Source organism: Crotalus tigris, unplaced genomic scaffold (genome assembly GCF_016545835.1).
Source record: "Crotalus tigris isolate CLP2741 ecotype Arizona unplaced genomic scaffold, ASM1654583v1 scf7180000017753.6788120, whole genome shotgun sequence".
NCBI lineage: Eukaryota > Metazoa > Chordata > Lepidosauria > Squamata > Viperidae > Crotalus > Crotalus tigris.
The window spans coordinates 5,285,001-5,305,913 of NW_024096615.1; the positions used below are offsets into that span (position 1 = coordinate 5,285,001).

Below are 20,913 nucleotides of genomic sequence, written 5' to 3' on the forward strand. Positions count from 1 at the left end.
AAACCCACCATATTTTTCTATTGTTCAGTAGGGTTATCTTGCACACATTCTCATAAACTACAGTTCAAAGGCTGCTGGGCAATCATTTATCCCTGTCCTTCTGTATGGCTCACATCAGTTGTTAACATGACCAGAAATTCACTAAGTTAGAAATCTATATCTATACAACAACAACAACAACAACAATAAAGTTGGAAGGGATCCTGGAGATCATCTAGTCCAACCCCCTGCTCAGGCAGGAAACCCTATACCATTTCAGACAAATGGCTGTCCAGTCTCTTCTTAAAAACTTCCAGTGTTGGAGCATTCACCGCTTCTGGAGGCAGGTTGTTCCACTGGTTAATTGTTCTCACTGTCAGGAAGTTTCTCCTTAGTTCTACATTACTTCTCTCCTTGATGAGTTTCCATCCATCGCTTCTTGTTCTGCCTTCAGGTGGTTTGTATATGCATTTATACATCTATCTATATCTATATCTATACCCATCCATCCATCCATCCACCCACCTACCTACCTATCTACCTACCTACCCATCCATCCACATCTTCTTGTCTATCTATCTATCTATCTATCTATCTATCTATCTATCTATCTACCTACCTACCTACCTACCTACCTACCTACCTACCTACCTACCTACCTACCTACCTACCTATCCAGTGCACATACATCATGAATTTCATTCTTTCCAACCTACTAGAACCCAGGACAGAAGGATGGAAATAGAGTCAGGATTTCTTCTTTCTGTCAGCTTAGGAACTCTTTGAAAACTGAAAACTGATGACCCCAAGTTGGTAGGAATTTCACAGACAAAAAAAAACAAAAAAACCCAATCATATAGGTACAGACTAGGTGAAGCCTAGCTCAATGACGGTAACTGCGAGAGGGATTTTGGAGTCCTAGTAGACAATTATTTAAATATGAGCCAGCTGTGTGCAGGAGCAACCAAAAAACCCAATGCAATCCTAGGCTGCATTAACAGAGAGAATCAACTTCACATGAAGTATTAGTACTGCTTTATAAAGACTTAGCAAGAGCATCCTTGGAATGCTGCATCCAGTTTTCATCCCCATATTGTAAAAAGAGGTTGAGATTCTGGAAAGAGTGTAGACAAGAGCAACAAAGATGATTAGGATGCTGGAGGCTAAAACATATGAACAACGGTTGCATGGATTGGGTATCTCTTCCAGGACTGACCAGTTTGATCACTTTGCAGTCCAGGGGACTCACAGGAGTCTTCTCCAGCACCAGAGTTCAAAGGCCTCCATTCTTTGGCATTCAGCCTTTCTTATGGTCCAACTTTCACATTGCAACTGGGAAAACCATGGCCTTGACTATGCGCACTTTTGTTGGCAGGGTGATGTCTCTGCTTTTTAGGATGCTGCCTAGATTTGCCATAGCTTTCCTCCCCAGGAGCAAGTGTCTTTTAATTTCTTGGCTGCAGTCCCCATCTGCGGTGATCTTGGAGCCCAGGAAAATAAAATCTGTCACTACCTCCATTGTGACTTTAGACATACATTATTTACAGGAGAAGCCACATTGGTCTATTATTACAGAATTTTCTAAAAAGCATCCCATAGCGTCGGAAAGACTTTAAAAATGCCAAACGATGTTATTGTTTTGGTGTATTTTCAGTTTTCAGGTTTAAAAACTCCATATGGGACGATTTCAAAATGGCTTATTTTAGCTCAGTGCCACCCACAAACAAACAATCAAAACACTCAGCATTGTGTACAAACATTCCCATTTGTTAAAACTGCTGTTCGGGTGGGATGATGAAATGGATTAATTAAAAGAAAGAAATGATTTTTTTGTCTCCCGGAGAATGGTTAAAAGGGACAAAGTAGAAACAGTTCTGACAGATTATACCAATAATGAAGACAATCCTGATTTTCATGACAAGAGAACATTGGGGCAAAATTGTTAATAACAAAAACATGGAAGTCAGGCGGAACAAGAAGCAATGGATGGAAGCCACCTGAAATTAAAGAGAAACTTCCTGACAGTGAGGACAAATAACCAGTGGAACAGCTTGCCACCAGAAGTTGTGGGTGCTCCATCACTGGAGGCTTTCAAGAAGAGATTGGACAACCATTTGTCTGAAATGGTACAGGGTCTCCTGCCTGAGCAGGGGGTGGGACTAGAAGACCTCCGAGGTCCCTCTTATTCTGTAAGCCCAAAACAGGAATGGTCTCTCAACCTTGGCTATTTGAAGATGGGTGGACTTCAGCCTGCAAATTCCTCAGTCAGCCATGCTCAACCTTGGCTGCTTGACGATGGGTGGACTTCAACTCCCAGAATTCTTCAATCAGCCATGCTCAACCTTGGCTGCTTGACGATGGGTGCTTGAAGAATTCTGGGAGCTGAAGTCCACTCATCGTCAAGCAACCAAGGTTGAGACACATTGGACTGGAAGACTTCCAAGTTCCTTTCCAATTCTATTGTTCTGTTCTGTTCTGTTTTTGGTAGTGAGCACCACTCAGCGGTGCCCAAAAGTATCATATCAGCAAACCCCATTTTATTTGAAGACCTCTTCAGAGGCTTTCCTGAATATGTGAAAAGGTCAAAGTTGGTTTGACAATGTGGCCACATTTCCTGCTAGTGTTTATGGATTTGGCTTGGTGACCGCAGACGGAGATGTGCTACGGTGGACTTCTATCTGATTACAAATATTTCCCAGCTGAACATATTACAGATAGTCTTCAACTTAACAAGCATTTGTTTAGCAAAGTTACAAGGGCATGGAAAGTGTTTTCACTTATGACCATTGCAGCATCCCCATGGTCACATTGTCAAAATTCAGAAACTTATAAAGTGATTTATGACCATAAAAGTGTTTCATGATCATAAATTACTTTTGTCAACACTGTTGTAACTTTGGTCAGAGAGTAGAGTAGAGTAGAGTAGAGTAGAGTAGAGTAGAGTAGAGTAGAGTAGAGTAGAGTAGAGTAGGGTAAGATAGAATAGAATAGAATAGAATAGAATAGAATAGAATAGAATAGAATAGAATAGAATAGAATAGAGCTGGAAGGGACTTTGGAGATCTTCTAGTCCAGCCCCCCCCCCTCAAGCAGGAGAACTGATACCATTTCAGTTAAGTGACTGTACAGCTTCTTCTTAAAAACCTCCATTGATGAATGGACGTCGTAAATCAAGGACTATCTGAATCAAATTTCACCATTTTGTTCTTGCATTTGACAAACCGATGTCACTGCCCCTTTTGCAACCCAGAGAAGGGTGATTCTCTTTCATTTTCAATGTCAAATCTATCCATTTCTGCACAATCTAATTTTTTTAATTAACTCTTCAAACCTTCATTTTTCCAATGTTGAGCGAATACAATTCTCACTTAATACATGTAAAATTTGATAGATACACTCTTTCTCATACTTTCCTACAATTATGCCTAATAAAAATAATCCTGGCTTAAAATCTATATATTTTTAAGTAGTTTTCTCTAACCATATGTGTATTCTTGACCAGAATCTTTTGGCTTTGTAGTTTGAATTTTGAATCTCTGCTAATGGATGGTGCTTTTCTTTAAGCTACCTCAAATATCTCTAATAATGTTCAAACTTGAGAAATAGCACATTTCTCCCTCAGCATGCATTACAAAAAGTGTGAATGCTACAAAGAGAAGACACTTCTTCCTAAGCATATCACTTAAGACTAGACAATTTTAATTCATGCAATGAATAACATTTTTCTGGGCAGTTTGCATGTTGTGTACACGCCTATGTTAAAGCAGCTAAAAATTCATTATTCTGCACAAGTTTTGCCCCCACTGTTGAAATGTGAAAACTTTAGTTTATTTGTTGAGTGCGTAGGAAAATCTGTAACTGTCCTGCTTTTAATTTCATTGACCACATGAATGCTTGAATGCCACTCCAGAACTTACTGAAGCTTTTAAAGCACCCTAATGTGATGGCTCTGAGCAGCTGGAGGTTTGCAAAAAGCTTGAAGTTGTTTTGGAATGCGCGAGAACTCCCAAATATGCTTCTTATGTAAGCGACTGAAATGTGTTTTTCATTTCCAGCAGTTATCTAATCCAAAGTTACCAAGTGCTTTAAAAAAAACCCTAATAAAAGGATTTGGTGTGTGACATTGGCCTTGTCGTTTGAAAAAGAAGATTCAGTATATTTTAAAACATGGGATACCTTTTATCAATGGCTAGAAAAACAAGGTAGAGAGAAAGGAATTTAACATGTATTAGTAAGTTAAGTGTTGGAAACCCAGACAATATGTTGCTGATAAAATATTAAGCATTTGTGATTATAAAATAATAATAAGTATATATATATATATTAAAAAATTCAAACTGCATAGTTTTCCAGTCTAGTCTACATCCCTACAATTTGCTAACGGTCTTCCACCCATGTATGACCTACAATTGAAGAACGGGTGCAAAATACGAATGATGCAAAACACAGATAGTCCTTGACTTACAACTATCGTTTAGCAACTGCTCAAAGTTGCAACTGAAGCACAGGATCTCTTTAGTTTCTACAGCTCCTACCGAGACGAGGATCAGACTCTTAAATTTGCCACTTTAAAATGATTGGACAATTCAAGGAAGCTCAGTTGAAAAAGAGATTCCTTCTAGCTATCTTTGGTTCTGACCAAAGACCTGCCATGATTTAGCAGCTCCGCTTCCCCATTTTAGAAACCAGCTCAACCCTTTGCCAAAATTCTGCAGTAAATGGCCAGTTTGCTACAAAATGAACAAAGGAATAACAGAATAACAGAGTTGGAAGGGATCTTGGAGGTCTTGTGACCCAACCCACAGCTCCAGCAGCAAACCCTTATACCATTTCAGACAAGCGGGTGTCCAGTCTTTCTTAAAAACCTCCAGCGTTGGAGCACCCACAACTTCTGAAGGCAACTTCTGTTCCTCTGGTTAATTGTCCTCACTGTTAGGAAGTTTCTCCTTAGTTCCCTGTTGTTTCTCTCCTTGATTAGTTTCCATCCATTGTTTCTTGTCCTGCCTTCAAGTGCTTTGGAGAATAAGTTGACCCCCAGATCCTTAGAGATGGGAACACTGTTATCATGACATCCCTAGTCCTTCTTTTCATTAGAGTAGGCATATCTAATTCCTGCAACTGTTCTTCATATGCTTTGGTCCCTAATTATCTTGGTTGCTCTTCTCTGTACTTTTTCTAGAGTCTCAACATCTTCTCCTTCTTTCTTTTTTTTTTAATATCGTGGTGACCCAAACTGAAACTAGAATAATTCTCTGGCATTGCCAAATAACTTTGGACACAAATCTCCTTGCTTCCTCTACAATCCCAAGGAAATCCTTCATCTATTCAGTGAAAAACAGCCGTGCAATATAAACCTCTGACTCACGAGGAAGAAAGAAACGAGAGTTGTGACTTTTGAGTTTAGATTGCAAGGAAGGGCAGGCTTCCTCACCCCACATGCAATTGCCCCGGACATCTCCACCCATCCAGAAACATGTTTTTATTTTGCTTTTAAACTTGCCTGCTGTTGCAAAATGAGCCAGATGCACTGCTCATCCAACATATTCGTACCTACACATCTCTCTCCTTTTTTGTCCTGGAAGTTAAATTATAGAAAGCCAGGCTGATGACTGATTTAAGGAACTTCATTGGGTTAAACCACTTTTTTCCCCCTCGGCAGCTAAAAGCAAAAGAGAAAAATTCCTTCTGACGTTAGCCAAAGAAAAGCAAATGCCCAGCGATTTGAATGCCAAGATGAAATGAACTTGACAGGGAAATCAAATCATTTCACCCAAAAAGAATCCACCCACACGTTGCATCTAGGTCAATAGCTTTAAGTAGGCAGCTTGCAAATAGAGTCACGTGGCTGGTCAAATGTTTCTGTTTTGATTCGAGACATTTATTAGCCATCATTCAGCTGAAACCTATGTGAGATTTGCTCAAAGACTCAACAACCAAGAGAAATATGTTCAGGACAAGGACACTGGGCCAAAGGCAACAGGAAATCATTGAAACCAGGCAAATAAAAATTCTTCCAGTTGGCCTCACAAAAGCAGAACTGGTGTTTGGCAAACTTCATTGAGGGAGCAAGTTCTAAAGAAACCATTTTTCTCAATATTATTTCTACTGGTGATGGAGCAGACTTGTAAAAGGACACACTCTTTAGTGTCTCTTTACAGCTTTAAACATCTACCCTGAAGTGGGCCATGGACCACTATTGATCATTCTGGAGTCGCACGAAATATCACCATTGCCATTTTGAACATACATTATTGGTATTCTACATCAGAACAAGAAGCAATGGACAGAAGCTGATCAAGGCGAGAAGCAACCTAGAAGTATGGAGAAATTTCCTGACTGAGAAAATAGGGGGAAGAAGGGGCATCGGATATAACTTTGCCAACTTGAATTGTTTATAAAGAAAAATAATAAAGGCAAGATATAAACAAATAAAATAAATAAATAAAATCTCTCTCTCACACACACTCTTTGTGTATCTACTAACATCTACCAGTAATACTCCCCTCTCTGTCTGTCTGTCTCTCTCTCTCTCTCTCTCTCTCTATCTACCTACCTCTCTCTCTTATCTCTCTCTCTCTTATCTCTCTCTGTCTATCCACTAACTTACCTGTCTATCTGTCTGTGTGTGTGTGTCTGTCTGTCTGTCTATCTATCTCATCTTTCTCTAACTTACCTACCTACTGTACTTACCAAATCTCTCTCTTTCTCATCTATCTACTAACTTGCCTACTTACCTATCTATTTGTCTGTCTGTCTGTCTGTCTGTCTGTCTGTCTGTCTATCTATCTATCTATCTATCTATCTATCTATCTATCTATCTATCTATCTCATATACACAGAAAAATATATTTTTGTGTGCATATACACACATGCACACCATTCTCTTCTTGCCCTGGACAATTATTTCAATACATATTTAATAGTGGTGTTGGCCATTATTGTGTTATCTGATGAACTGGGGCAGGGAAAGCGTGCTATGACCAAAGGTTTAGTGGGTAGTGTAAAATCCCTAATCTCTGGATGTGGAGATAGATGCAAAAGCAAATACATCATCCGTTCTTCCCTTGGCTCTCTGCCAAGTGCCTCCCAACCGATAACATCCACCTAATATTCAGAATGCCAGGCAATCATTTAAATAACATAAAAGCCTTTTCTTGTAGCAGATCGAGGCCGCAGATAAAATGCGATAAGCAGGATTTACGCAGCTTCTTCTTCTACGCTATTCATCAATACTTTTCATTTCATTCCAGGAGCTAATTGATCATTTATGACTGGATGTATCAGTGATGCGATCATCAGGCTAATTTAATATTTCTTTGATGATCATTATCCACAATTTTTTCCACTTGTTGGGTCCTTTTCTTATTTTAAGGGGGAATGTTGCAAATCCATTTGGATTCATACTATTGTCCATTTATATTGTTTACCCAGCTCAAGATTTTACTGTGTGATCTTCTCTGTAGTTCTTTAGATCCCAGCCAATTCCTATATAAATTGATTGGATTCACACTCTCACTCTAATAGGAAGATCAGATATGAGTGAATCCTAAGTTTTCCCCATTTTGCAACGCAGGTTTGACTCAAATACAAAACCATCAGAAGCACCAATAGCTACTTTGAAAGAAAATACACAATCCATGTGCATTGCCAAGAACAGGTGTGCAGTAGAATGAAAAACAAAGGGGAAACACACACACACTCCTTATCATGCTTATTAAAAATGTCCTCCGAAGGTTAATGTGATGAAAATCTGTCTGCAAATTCATGGCAAGAATTTCCAAGACACTGATTTAAAGCCCATTTGTTAGCCAATAGGCTCAGAATACGTAACTCAAGACTCATGCAAAGGCATTTTTTAAAGGGGGGAACATAGTATGTATTCTCTAATTCCAGACGGTGCACAGTCCAATATTTTATAGATAATTGATTTCAGTTTCAATATATTTCTAATTCCCATGACTGACCAACATAGAAACACACACACAAACACACACACACAAACACACACACACACACACACAGAGAGAGAGAGAGAGGGGGGGGAGGGAGAGAGAGAGAAATTTCTTCTCTGGTTGTTAGTGCCACACATTCTCAATTGTACTATACTGTGTGTGGCTAAGTGTGCTAAGAAAAAACGAAGAGGAAGGAAAAGGAAGCACATAAGGCAGAGGCTGAAAAAAATATTTTTAACTCTTAAAAAAAAAAATCAGTCAGGCTTAAAGGTAGAGAAAAATAACTTGTGATCCAAATAAATAGAGAAGTTTGTTTCAGGAATGGTGGAGATCCTATCATTGATTGCCCAAACTTTATTTCATAAAGTTTGGCCCGCCAGTTTAATTTCAATTCTGCTTATGTATTTTAAATTTTAAATCTCTTTCATGTATTTTGTTTGTTGTTGTGCTTGTGTGTTTTTAAAACATTTCTGGTCATGGACTGAAATCTGTTTGTCTGTCTATCTATCTATCTATCTATCTATCTATCTATCTATCTATCTATCTATCTATCTATATCTTTCTATCATCTGTCTGTCTACAGTATCTATCTATCTCTATCATCTGTCTGTCTATCTATCTTTCTATCTATTATCTATCTATCATTGTCTGTCTGTCTGTCTCTGTCTCTCTCTATCTATCTATCTATCATCCATCTGTGTATCTATCTATCTATCTATCTATTTATCTATCTATCTATCTATCTATCTATCTCTATATCTATCTATTTTCTGTCTCTCTCTATCTATCTATCTATCTTTCTATCTATATCTTTCTATCATCTGTCTATCTATCTATCTATCTATCTATCTATCTATCTATCTATCTATCTATCTATCTATCTATCATCTTTCTCATCAATCATCTATTTCTCTTATCCACCCACGCACCCACCTACCTAGCTATCTATCTCATAGAAACAGAAAAAATATAGGGGTTGGACTAGAAGACCTCATAAGGTCCCTTCCAACTCTGTTATTCTGCCACTGACTATCCTATAGAATACTCAAGAGTGTGCTCAGATAAATTAAGCGTGGAATATCCTTTTGGTAGGTATTGATACAAGGATGTTCAGATACACATGGGAACGCTACTCATTAGCAGTCTGGATTTATACCACACTTTTAGTTTGCCAGACACACAACAATGGTGCTGTCTAATTTGACTTGGGGATTTTGTACAGAAACGGCAAGACTTGGGGGGAAGGGGGAGGGGGGAATGGCTCCTTCACAAATCTTCTGTGAGTGATCATCTTCTGTTAGCGTTGATGCGGTTCTCAAGATGACAGCCATCACATCAGATTACACAATGTTGCTTATGATGACATCTGACAACAATGAACGACTGAAGGATTCAAACAAGCTCAGGACAGGTAAGGGATTTTTACGGATACCTATTCCTTCTCTCCTCTTCATAATATATGTTGAAGATACGCCATGCAAAATAAGAGGGAGATGTACGACACATCTTACGCCGATCCCTTGTCCAAACTGCCTTTAGGTTTTTGTAGAGGGGAAAAAAACAACACTCCATCTTGCAAGCTCCAAGACTGTTCAAAATCATGTTTTATCCATGCACAAAAGAAATGCAGTCCTAAGCACCTTTACTTTAGTACCAAATCTCTAGCTACTTAGTTGGAATAAATGCTTTTTTTCTGTTTTCTCTCTGAGGCATTGTGTTTCATTACAGAAAACTTGACAACAACAACAACAAAGCAAAGAGGAGCTGACAGTTCTGGGATCATCACCTGACAGGAGTGGGACTAATCCTGAGAGAGCAGATCTAGGACTGGTCATTTCTCCTCATCCTCACAGGTTCTGCTCCGTAAGAGGTACAAGCCACATCAAGGGGGCAACAACTTCAGACACATATTTGTTTGTTTGTTTGTTTGTATCCTGCCTTCACTATTTTCATGAATAACTCAAAGTGGTGAACCCTCCATCCCTATTTTTTGCAACATATCCTTGTTGCCTGAGGCAGGAGAGCCTCCCAACAGGAGTTCACATAATCATCGTCACATAGCTAGACAACTACAATGAACGCCACTCTTGAAGGACATCCGGAGGTTTTAGTTATCCCACAATCCAGCAGGGCATTCATTGGCTAGCATTGACCTCTGGAAAGTTAAGTGTAATCTCTGAACCCTACATTAGCTTTCGGTTTAGGGAGCAAGTCCCAAGGATCTTCTGGATTATCTTCTTCAGCTGGAATCAACCAACCCAACCGCTGAGAGTCCTCCATTTCTTCAAGGCCACCCCATGAAGGTTCAAATGCAACAGTTTTCTTCTTCTAGCACCACTAGTTTGGAAGAGCTTCCCACTTTAACTGGAATTGGTCCCTACAGTTTTGGCTTAGCAGAAATTATTGAAAATATCTACAGTGATTCATGGTGCCTAGAGCAGATGACTGGTCTATGCTTTTAAAAACTATTGTATAACCATGCATTTGCAATTCTGGATATATTTTTAAAAAAATTTCCATTGCTGTAAACCACAAAGGGTGCTAAAATTGGTAATAAGTCTGGTTAATAAATAAAGAGGGAGGAAATATTACATTTTTGAGGGCTCAGTCAGTCTGGATTTCCATTGATACAGTATATAAAATAAATAATTAAAGTAAGCGTGGTCAATACATTTTGAATTCTTAGCACTAGCACTTAGACTTATATACCGCTTCACAGTGGGGGAAATGTTATTTTCAAGTAGATTAAATGGAGAAATGAAAGCTCTTCAATTCAGTGGAAGACTGTAAGAGCCTGAAGCCTTGTCAAGGACACCAGAACAGGTGTGGATTTGAAGCAGACGGTTCCCATAACAAAGTGAACTTGTTGATATGAATTACATAAAATGTTGGGGTTTTGGCTGGGAAAATTATTGTTTAAGTGTATGAATTGGTGTTGGAACCTCAGAATTAGTTTTGCTTCGACAAAACCATACAGTGTATTTTAAGAAACAGTAAGATTTTTGGAAGCGGAATGAACCTGGAATTTTATTGGGATTCTTGAATTGGATGTTGACAGTTCTTTGCTGGCATGGGATTAGCCTGGAGTTTCAGAATATTAGCTTGCACAAGGCTACTGCGAAACACAGAGCTTAGCATCTCCTGGGTGTCTTTGTGAACTTATTCTATTTGTAGCTCTAACTCCCATCAATGGCAGCTCATGATATAAACTCATGTCCTGGCATGTAGATTTGGAACCAATTATAATATGTATTCTGGAGCCGGTGTAGTGGAAAAATACCACTTTGGGGGTAGTAATAACTTGTCAAAGCATGTGGGCTACGTCATTGTTACCAAGAACAACATGAAAGTATCCAAACAAATAAAGGGACTGATAAAAAGATTGATTGCAGGAATCGCCTTGCAATCATCAGAATAACATTCATGAAAAGAGGCCTCTCTCTCTGATTCTCCACGTTGCCTTTTTCTGCCTTCATTGATAGCTAAATTCAGGAGTCCTCAACTTAACGATCATTTGTTTAACAACGTTACAATGGGACTGAAGAAAGTGACTTACGACTCATCCTCAATGTTATGACCACTGGACCACCTCTGTGGGCAAGTGATCACAATTTAGGTGCCGGTAACCAGCTTGTATTGACAATGATTAAAGCATTTTTTTTTGCAGTCACGTGATCACCTTCTGCAACCTTCCAACAAGCAAAGTCAATGGGGGAAGCAAATGACAACTGTGTCATTTCCTTAATGACTGCAATAAAATGGTTGAAAATATCCAATTGGGTCCCATGGCGATTCATTTAATGACCACATTGCTTAGTGATTAAAATTCTGGTTCCAAATGTATTTGTAAATCGAGGACTACCTGTAAACTTTGCTACATACATCCTTCCACTTTTTTTCCACCCATCTTCCCATCTTTAGTAAATGTTTTACCAGGATACGCTCATTCATCTCCTTGAATAGTTCAGTTTTTGTATATAGCTTGTGATCCTTCACTGCGTTTTTCCTGTCAAGCACAAGGACTTTGCTCTCTGATGGACTTATGTTCCTGGAGGTTCAAATGCATCCTCATCACTGCATCGTACCTTCCGTTTAACATTTGCTGCAAATTCATCCAAGCTCCACACAAAAATAGACAGGCATTCACCTTGCCACCTCACTGCAAGCATTTTTACACATTTGTGTGGGGTTTTTTCCCCCTGTTTCATCCTGAGTTTTGTTGAAGAGCTCAAGGCAGCCTATATTTTTTTTTTCTCCTTGGGCTAAGAGAGAATGACTGGCCTAGGGCTACCCAGTTAGCTTCTGTAACCAAGAGTGGGCTTGAAACGTGAGTCTTCTCAGCGATGCACAGAAATCTAGAAAATTCATGGCAGAGAAAGACCCAGTGGTCCATTAAAAATAAAAAAAAAACCTTTGGATTTTTTGTTTGTTTGTTTGTTTTTGTTTTCTTCTCAATTTATTTATTATTTTTAATACTTATTTCTTATTATTGTGGCTCCTAGCAGAGTCAGTCAGATGTTCAGGGTGGATCTGGCATTTTTGTAGACCTATCAAGTCCTTTTCAAGGACCCCTGGGATAGGCAAACGTGGAAGTTTGATGGCAGAAAACATCCTGCAGATGAAAAGGCCCCACACCCATTTGCACCACTCAGGTGACCCTGAGGACACGGACAAATCCCCAACTGGCCTCAACGACTCTCTAAAATAATGCAAATGACCAACTGTCTACAGGGAGCATAAATCCTTCCATTCCCCACCATCCAGTCATAGCTGAAGAAGCTTCTTGGATGAGAAGCGAAACATCTTCAGAGACAAGAAAGTCCAGTTGTCTCCTGAAAAAGCACCTTTGGGGTGTTATTTATTTTACTTTTTGTAATCTTTGTTGGAGGATAGCCCTGTGTTTATCTCAGGCATGTTTAAACTCATGATTGACCCACTCCCTTTGCTGGAAGTTGGTGCCGACCTCCCACTACCCTTTCTGTGAAGTCATACTAGCTCACGTTACTTTTTTTTAACATTAACCGCTGTACTATAAAGTCTCTCCCTAATGGTATGAAACAAACCAGGGGACTTCCCCTGTCTTTACCGTATCTTAGTCTCTTGCAGGCAAATGGCAGGCAGATCACATTCTCTGGAAAGGGAGAAGAGCCAGTCTGGACGATTGGACCAGAGGTTATTCTTCCCTCATTTCCAACAATTGCATCTATTCAGATTTCAGTCAATTGGTCTTATTATCCTAGACATCAACAGTTTGGCCTACAGACGGCTTTCCGGCTTTCCTTTTTCAACCGAGAGCAAAATAAATGACTAGAGCAGCAGGGAGATACAAACCAGCAGGTAAACATCAGCCAGGCATTAAAGCCTTGTCTGGACAATCAGAGGCCACTTCAGAGAACGTAGCGGGAATCAATCACTTCCCTCATCTCCCGACCGCAAGCATTTTTTCCAACGAAGCTCTGAAGCTCATCCGCCAATTTGCACACATAGGCAGAGGAGCCAAAGAAAAGATTCACATACAGGTTGAAGCCTTAGCATCTCCACTTGAACAGATCAGGGAGCAGAAGACACAACCCCACAATCTTAAATCCCTAGTCAGAGGAGGTTAACAGGTTTTTTCCCCGGGATCCTGAAGAAAAAAAAATCTGCACTCTGTAAAGATAGCTTTTCGGGTACCAAATGCTCCTTTTAACGTGTAACCAGGATTTCTGCGGTTCAACTCTGTGCAAGTTGCAGGCAACTCTCAACACCACAGCTTACACACCGAGCAAAGGTAATCAGGCAGAATGTGTGCACCTCCATCTACCAACAATAACAATCACATCGGAGTACAGCCCTAACTTAGCAAAGGGAAGGATCCACCCTGAAACTCAGTTTCAAGGTTTACTCAAGTCAACAATATTTGTAGCCCAGGGTTGAACTTAGGGGTCCTTGGTGCTCTCTGAGCTTTTTTTTGTTTTCTTGCAAACCCAAAGATGCCTTTTTTCCAAAGGGAACTGGTCTTTGTTTTTCCTTGAAGATGTTTCACTTCTCATCCGAGAGGCTTCTTCAGCTTCTGGCAAATGTTTCACTACCCAAAGGTGACCGCGTCTGGGTGACGCAACGTCTGCAAGAAAACAACCAAGCTCAGAGAGCACCAGCACCCCTCATTTGCTCAAGTCAATGAAACTTAGCCAGAGTTTCTCATTTATGTTTATGAGCTGTGGGTTTTTACTCGCGTTTCTTTCCATTCCTCTGTTATTACCTAGAAATGAGGGTCCTTTATCATGTCCGGCAAATCACACTGCTCTATTTGTTTAAAGGTGACAAACTCCCACTCTGCATGCTACAAATGGCAGCTTAAAATCATGGAGGAAGAGCCAAGGTCCAAGTCCAAAGCTTGCCGTAGATCAGCGTTTCTCAACCTTGACAATGTTAAGCTGTATGGACTCCAACTCCCAGAATTCAGAGTTGGCTGGGGAATTCTGGGAGTTGCGGTCCATACAGCTTAAAGTTGCCAAGGCTGAGAAACGCTGCCATAAGATTATGGACGCACCAGCAGCTCCTCTTCATATCTGGGGTCATAAGAAGGTCCCATTGGGGTCTTGCATCAGGCAAAAGGTGCATGCTTTCAAGCATGCACCTTTTGCCTGATGCAAGACCCCAATGGGACCTTCTTATGACCCCAATGTTTTGCTTCCATCAGTTCCCACCACCGATTCCTCATCAACAAAGTGGCTTTATCCTGCTGGAGAACAAAGCTAGCAAAAAAAAACAGGCAATAAATCAGTATGTTGATCCTTGACAAAGTAGGCTAGATGCCTGTAACATGAATCAAACTTGTAATCAAAAGATGGACACCTTACCTAAGTGTCTCGTAAGCATCTCCTCTCCAGGAGCTGTGCCACCCTAGACCTTCTGAGACTTCACATAACAGGATCTATTTTCCTGCAATTGAGAAGAGAAACAGAGTTATTAGCATCTTCCAAATTACTTTGCAAAGCAGGGTAGACAAGATCAAGTTCCAAAGTCCTGATGACAAACATCTGTGGGAGGAGAAGGTGTCCCCAAAAGTCAAGGTGGCCACCACAGCTGAGTAACCAGGAGTGTCTCCTCTCTTTTTACATGCATTGTGTGTGTAACAAATATAACAAAAGAGAGGAGAGGGGTTTGATTGTGTGGCCAACAACTTACTTTTTTACACTATTTTTACACTAAAATAAAAATAAAGTCCTGCTTGATTGGCCTGGACAAATTTTCAAGGACACCTTTGTATACGAGGTATAGTGGTTTTATCTCTAGCTTTATTTCTGAGTACAACAAAATCCTGGGGGGGGGGGAAAAATCACTATCTTTTCCTTGTCCCCAATATATTCCTTGCAAATCCTACCAGGGGCTCATTCAGTAAATGACTGCAAAATTGGTATACAGTTTAAATTCTAATCTTCTTAGAAGATGTGAGTTTTGTCTTAATGTTGCAGCCAGAATTTACATAGACGGAAAGATCTATAATAGGTATCCATCGGTTTCCAGGATCAAGTGAGGTTTTGATTTATTTATTTTTTTGTTTTGTTTTTTTAAATGCTTTTAAACTCTCTATTGTTCAAGTGTCTTTTTTCAGGAAGCTGCCCGATTATAAACTTGTTCAGATATGAAGGTCTGCTGGAAAAGTCTCTGATTGAAAACTTTCCTTATAATTATCAGCCGTTGAGAGAAGTAACCTTCTTGAGAATACTTTATATCTTTTAGGTACTTTATATTTTATACTTCAGAAAATATATTTTTTCTGAATTGTAAGCCACCCAGACTGAGGTGGGCAGCCATAGAAACCCTACAAACAAACAAACAAACAAGCAAACAAACGAAATCTATTCCCCTTAGAATTTCAGCTGATCTCCAGAATAGGAAATATTTGTAGCTCGGCTTTTAGACTGTGGCTGTGGTTTGCTCTCCAAGCTTGTTTTGATATCATTCCTGGACGTTTCGTTACCAAACTGGGTAACATCATCCGCAGGATTTCCTTGTCCTATTTTCCTTGGGCCAGTGGGCTCAGATGCTGTGCAACTGGTTGTTTCTTAGGAGCTATATTTGAAACAAGCTTGGGGAACTAGCCAAAATCTAAAACCCGAGCTACACGTATTATTTCACTGCACAGTAATTTTACACATTGCGTTTCTGACTCTGGTCAGTATTCGTAATATTCGGCTACCAGCTAAACGGTCCCAGACTGGCAATCCTAAATTCAGGGTATTAGATCCCTGTGTCCTATGCAATTCTCTGGTCTTCTCCCTTGCCTATCATTAGAACTAAATCATTACATCGCCCACACGTTCAAAACTGGTTTGAAGCTGCAGGGACAAACAGCTTGTGGTGCATGGAAGAACTGTGTCTACTCTGGGTCAGAAAAATCCTCATCCCAGCCTTCTGCAAAGGTGCATATTGTCCATATTTCAATATGGATGTAGCCTCCAGCTGCCCTTCCCAGGTGCGAGAACAACATAGGGACATCAAAGGAAGCAGGGGCTCCCTGAACCAGTAGGGGGCGCACTAAAACAGCCAGCCACTGGCTGGTGTATATTCTTGTTTATGGAGAAGGGAAATGTCTATTATAGGCAACATATTTCTCTTGTGGTTATTTGGCTAAAGGAATCAAACTATCCACGCACATAAGAGGAATAAAATTTCTGCGGCATCATGGCAAAGTGCTATGGAGAAAAACCCTCCATCTATCCGATTCTGAGCCGCATATTTTATTTTATTTATTCCCCCCCCCCCCCGTAGGCGGGCAGTTAGTTTTTTTTCTAACTGGCTTAATGCAGTTTAAAGCAACATTCCAGCAGTTGAGTGGGATCAGCAGAGCAAGGAACAGCAAAGAAAGTGGGTTAAGCGCTGACTCACATCATAAACAAAATTGCTGGATTTAAAAATGCAAAAAGGACACAAACGCTCGCAGCAATGGGGAAGCACGTTTAAGCATCAGCAGGATATTCACAGAATGCAGAAGGCTGAGCTGCTCAACGCTATCAGCAGATGCCTATGGAGATCCTCAATCATCCAGGTCATGGTTGTCCCAAAGGTGTTTTTTTTTTTCCAAAAGGCAACTGGGAACTGGCGTTTTTTTGTCTTTGAAAATGTTTCACTTCTCATCCAAGAAGTGAATGAAGAAGCTTCTTGGAGAAACAGTGAAACATTTTCAAAGACAAAAAAAAAACAAACAAAAAAGTCCAATTGCCTTTTGGAAAAAGCCGCTCTGGGCCTATCAGTGGATATTCAAGGACACCTTTAAAATGTTGTTAGGTTTGAGTGATGGTGACAGTTTTGAAGGGAACAGCATAAAAAAAATCTCAAGTCCTATTTGGCTTCAAGCAACAGTGATTAGTATTTGTATGTATTTATATGTAAGGGTGTAAGTTTATACATATGTTGTATATAGCGTGTTTAAATGTGTGTTATGTATGTGTGCACTTTTGAGAGCAAGCAACTAAATTTATTTCATTTTTAATGTGTGTCAATGTGCCCACAGCAAAAATGATAATAAAGGTTATCTATGTATCTATCTATGTATCTATGTGTCTGTCTGTCTGTCTGTCTGTCTGTCTGTCTATCTATCTATCTATCTATCTATCTATCTATCTATCTATCTATCTATCTATCTATCATAGGCTGGGACCTCACGACACATGTCAGCCTTTCTCTGCTCCTCCAGATGTTCAAGTCAGTCATGAGGTTTGCTAAGTATTTGCAGTTATTTTTGGTTTTCACATTATAAAAGGGATTCATACCTGTTTGTTTGTTTGTTTGGAAGAGCCTTAAAATATGGCTTCAGAACAGCAATACTCTAGTAACAATGTTTTGTTTTGTTTTAATTTTGCTTTCCTTCTCACACCCAGTCTGGTTTAGAAGAGATATTTCTGCTTCAGGATGGAATCTGTTGCATCACTCACTCATTCATTTTGCACAATTGCTACTACAGTACACTCCAAAGTGGAAAATTGGGGGATGGACTGCCAAGGCAGTTGTGCAAAATTCTGCCAGACTTGTAAAGATGGGCGTTGATCTAGCTACTCAAGAGAGGAGAGATGAGGTCACTGCCTTCTCAGTTGCCACAACAAGTTGGCAGATGGGACCACTGAATCTCCCCACCCCAACTTTCATAATTAGGAGGAACAACAACAACGAGAGCCAAAAGGGAGAAAAATGGAACCATTCCTTAATTTCCATACTTAAAAGGCAAATCTGGAGCAAAACACTCTAGGAGGCAAATCTGCGTGTAATTAAGGGCAACAAATGCTATTTAAAAAGCAAAACAAAATAACAGCGCTGGGCAAGACCATGGAGACTTTGTAGCCCAAACCCCTGCTCAAGCAGGAGATCCTACACCATTCCAGACAAAAGGGGATCATGTGATCCCGGGACGCTGCAAGCCATCATCAATATGAATCAGTTGCCAAGATCCAAATTTTGATCACGTGACCCACGGATGATACTGCAAAGGTCTTCAGTGCGGAAAAACGGCCATGCCGCTTTTTTTCAGTATCGTTGTAACTTCGAAAGTCACTGAATGAACTTTGTGCCTGCAGTGCAGAATAGAGTCCATATTTTCTGAAGACTGGAAAACTCCCATCAAATTCCTCCATCATTTGACAGATGTAGAAACAGCCGGCTAGATTGCTAAATACCTCATTCTCCGGCCTAAAGAGAGACACCCAGCCAAGCCCCGAACAAGGGCCTGTTCACACATGTTGCACTTGGCATCCTGGGAACGGGGCAATGTTGAGAAGTGAGGAGCTTTTGAGTCCTTCCCAAATGTTGCCCTAGACATATCAATCATTGTTTGGAGTAGAGCTGCCAGCTTGCAACCTACAAACGTTCTCAAGCCTGAAGCAACCTCTTCCCTCTTGCGTTACTTTTCATTTGCTCTCTCTCTCTCTCTCTCTCTCTCTCTCTCTCTCTCTCTCTCTCTCTCTCTCTCTCTCTCTCTCTCACACACACACACACACACACACACACACACCCTTTGTGGTTTACCTGGAACCTCTCATTATGACAGGGAAATAAAAGAAATATTGCTTGGGAGGAGGTTGGATAGAAGAAGACAGAAGGGCCAAGTTTGAAGACCCCTGTCTTAAATCTAACAAACAAAATGGAGGCTGGCTGAGGAATTCTGGGAGTTGAAGTCCACAAGTCATCAAAGGGCCACGTTTGAAGACCCCTGTCTTAAATCTAACAAACAAAATGGAGGCTGGCTAAGGAATTCTGGGAGTTGAAGTCCACAAGTCATCAAAGGGCCACGTTTGAAGACCCCTGTCTTAAATCTAACAAACAAAATGGAGGCTGGCTGAGGAATTCTGGGAGTTGAAGTCCACAAGTCATCAAGGGGCCACGTTTGAAGACCCCTGTCTTAAATCTAACAAACAAAATGGAGGCTGGCTGAGGAATTCTGGGAGCTGAAGTCCACAAGTCATCAAAGGACCACGTTTCAAGACCCCTGATCTAACCCTTTCAACATTATCATCCTCATTATCCTCATTATCATCATCATTATTAAGTTCCAGGATTGTATTCTGCCAATCGTCTATGGAGATCCTCAATCATCCAGGTCAGGGTTGTCTCAAAAGTGCTTTTTCCAAAAGGCAAATGGACTTCCTTGATTTTGTTTCGTTTTTCCTCTTGAAAACATTTTTTTCTTCTCATCCAAGAAGCTTCTTTAGTTTTGACTTCAGAACTTTTTTGGATAAGAAGCAAAATGTTTTCAAAAAAAAACAAAGGAAGACTAGTTGCCTTTTGAAAAACACCTTTGGGATATCTTCTGACTATTTCTCCCACCCCACCCCCAAATTAGAATCACAGAATAATAAACTGGAAGGACTTTGGGGGTCTTCTTGTCTCCTTTCCCCCACTGGGCCACCAAGCCACCAAGATTGGGGTCCCCTGATGTGGAGCCCAAAGAGGAAAAAGAGACATAATCTTTCACCCAAGATGTGCAGAGATAGACATGCCCACCTGTTATGCATATTTGATATTACAGTATATTACTATTTACTGCAATACCCAATACGCTTTATGAATCTTTAAAGATAAAGTTAAAACCGACCTTCTAAGCTAAACTAAACTAAGTTTAGTTATTTTGCAGAAGTAGCTATACTTTTTTCAGAACCACTACAGAAAATTGTTGCACCCCTAATTTGGACAAAGTGAAATCTGAAATCAGCCTTTTGATAAAACCGAGTTTTCAATTCCTGCCTGGTAGAAACAGGCATACATTAGAACAGTGATTCTCAACCTTTCTAATGCCGTGACCCCATAGTACAGTTCCCCATGTGGTGGTGACCCCCAAGTGGGTGTGGCCACCAATAAGAGGGAGTAGGACAGCTAAGGAAAAGGGAAAAAAATGGCGGACAGCATGGTTTGGTGACCCCCGTGAAATGGTCATTCGACCCCAAATGGGGTCCCGACCCACAGGTTGAGAACCACTGCATTAGAATCTGTCGCTGTTTTCAATTTAAACCATTTAGAAACTAGTTTAAAAAATATATTTTTAGGACCCTGATTCTGAACCATGTGCGGAAGACCTGCTTTTCAAAGATACCATAGCCGTTGTTATATACAACAATTCGCTTCCCAACTGGACTAAATAAAAAAAGTTTAATTTTTTTTTATAGACTTCTGGCTCAGGTTAAAAAATATCTGTCTCTTTGGTAGCTGTGGAAAACAAAACACAATTGTTTTCCCAGTCTGATTTCCACATAATTCTCTTTAGCAAGATTTATTGAGATGAAAAGGATAAGGTTAAACGTGTTCCAGCAACTGGACGATTTCCCATTCAAAGTCATTTTTTCTCTGTGCACATTAAGGAAGAATTTTGCCTTTTAAAAAAAAGCTTTCTGTAATTCAGAAGAAAGCAAAACTCTTTGCATATAAGGAGTCTTGCCACTGGTTACTTACAAAACAGTTGCCTGTTGTATTTAATATTTATTTGTTATGCATATGTAGGGGTGTGGGTCTA

General features: G+C 40.1%; 1 protein-coding gene and 1 long non-coding RNA gene across 9 annotated transcripts in view; one reads left to right on the plus strand and one right to left on the minus strand.

Moving 5' to 3' along the window:
- The window catches only part of LOC120306841, a 17,080-nt gene extending 4,733 nt beyond the window's left edge, over positions 1–12,347 (plus strand). The window contains exon 2 of the long non-coding RNA XR_005556401.1: positions 9,660–12,347. This is a non-coding gene — a long non-coding RNA (uncharacterized LOC120306841). The remainder of the gene's footprint in view (positions 1–9,659) is intronic.
- The window catches only part of ZMIZ1 (zinc finger MIZ-type containing 1), a 328,745-nt gene that overhangs the window by 168,016 nt on the left and 139,816 nt on the right, over positions 1–20,913 (minus strand). For all 8 annotated transcript variants that reach the window (XM_039340775.1, XM_039340782.1, XM_039340781.1 and 5 more), the window contains one exon: positions 14,774–14,855. The gene's annotated coding sequence lies outside the window, so the exon portion shown is untranslated. The remainder of the gene's footprint in view (positions 1–14,773; positions 14,856–20,913) is intronic.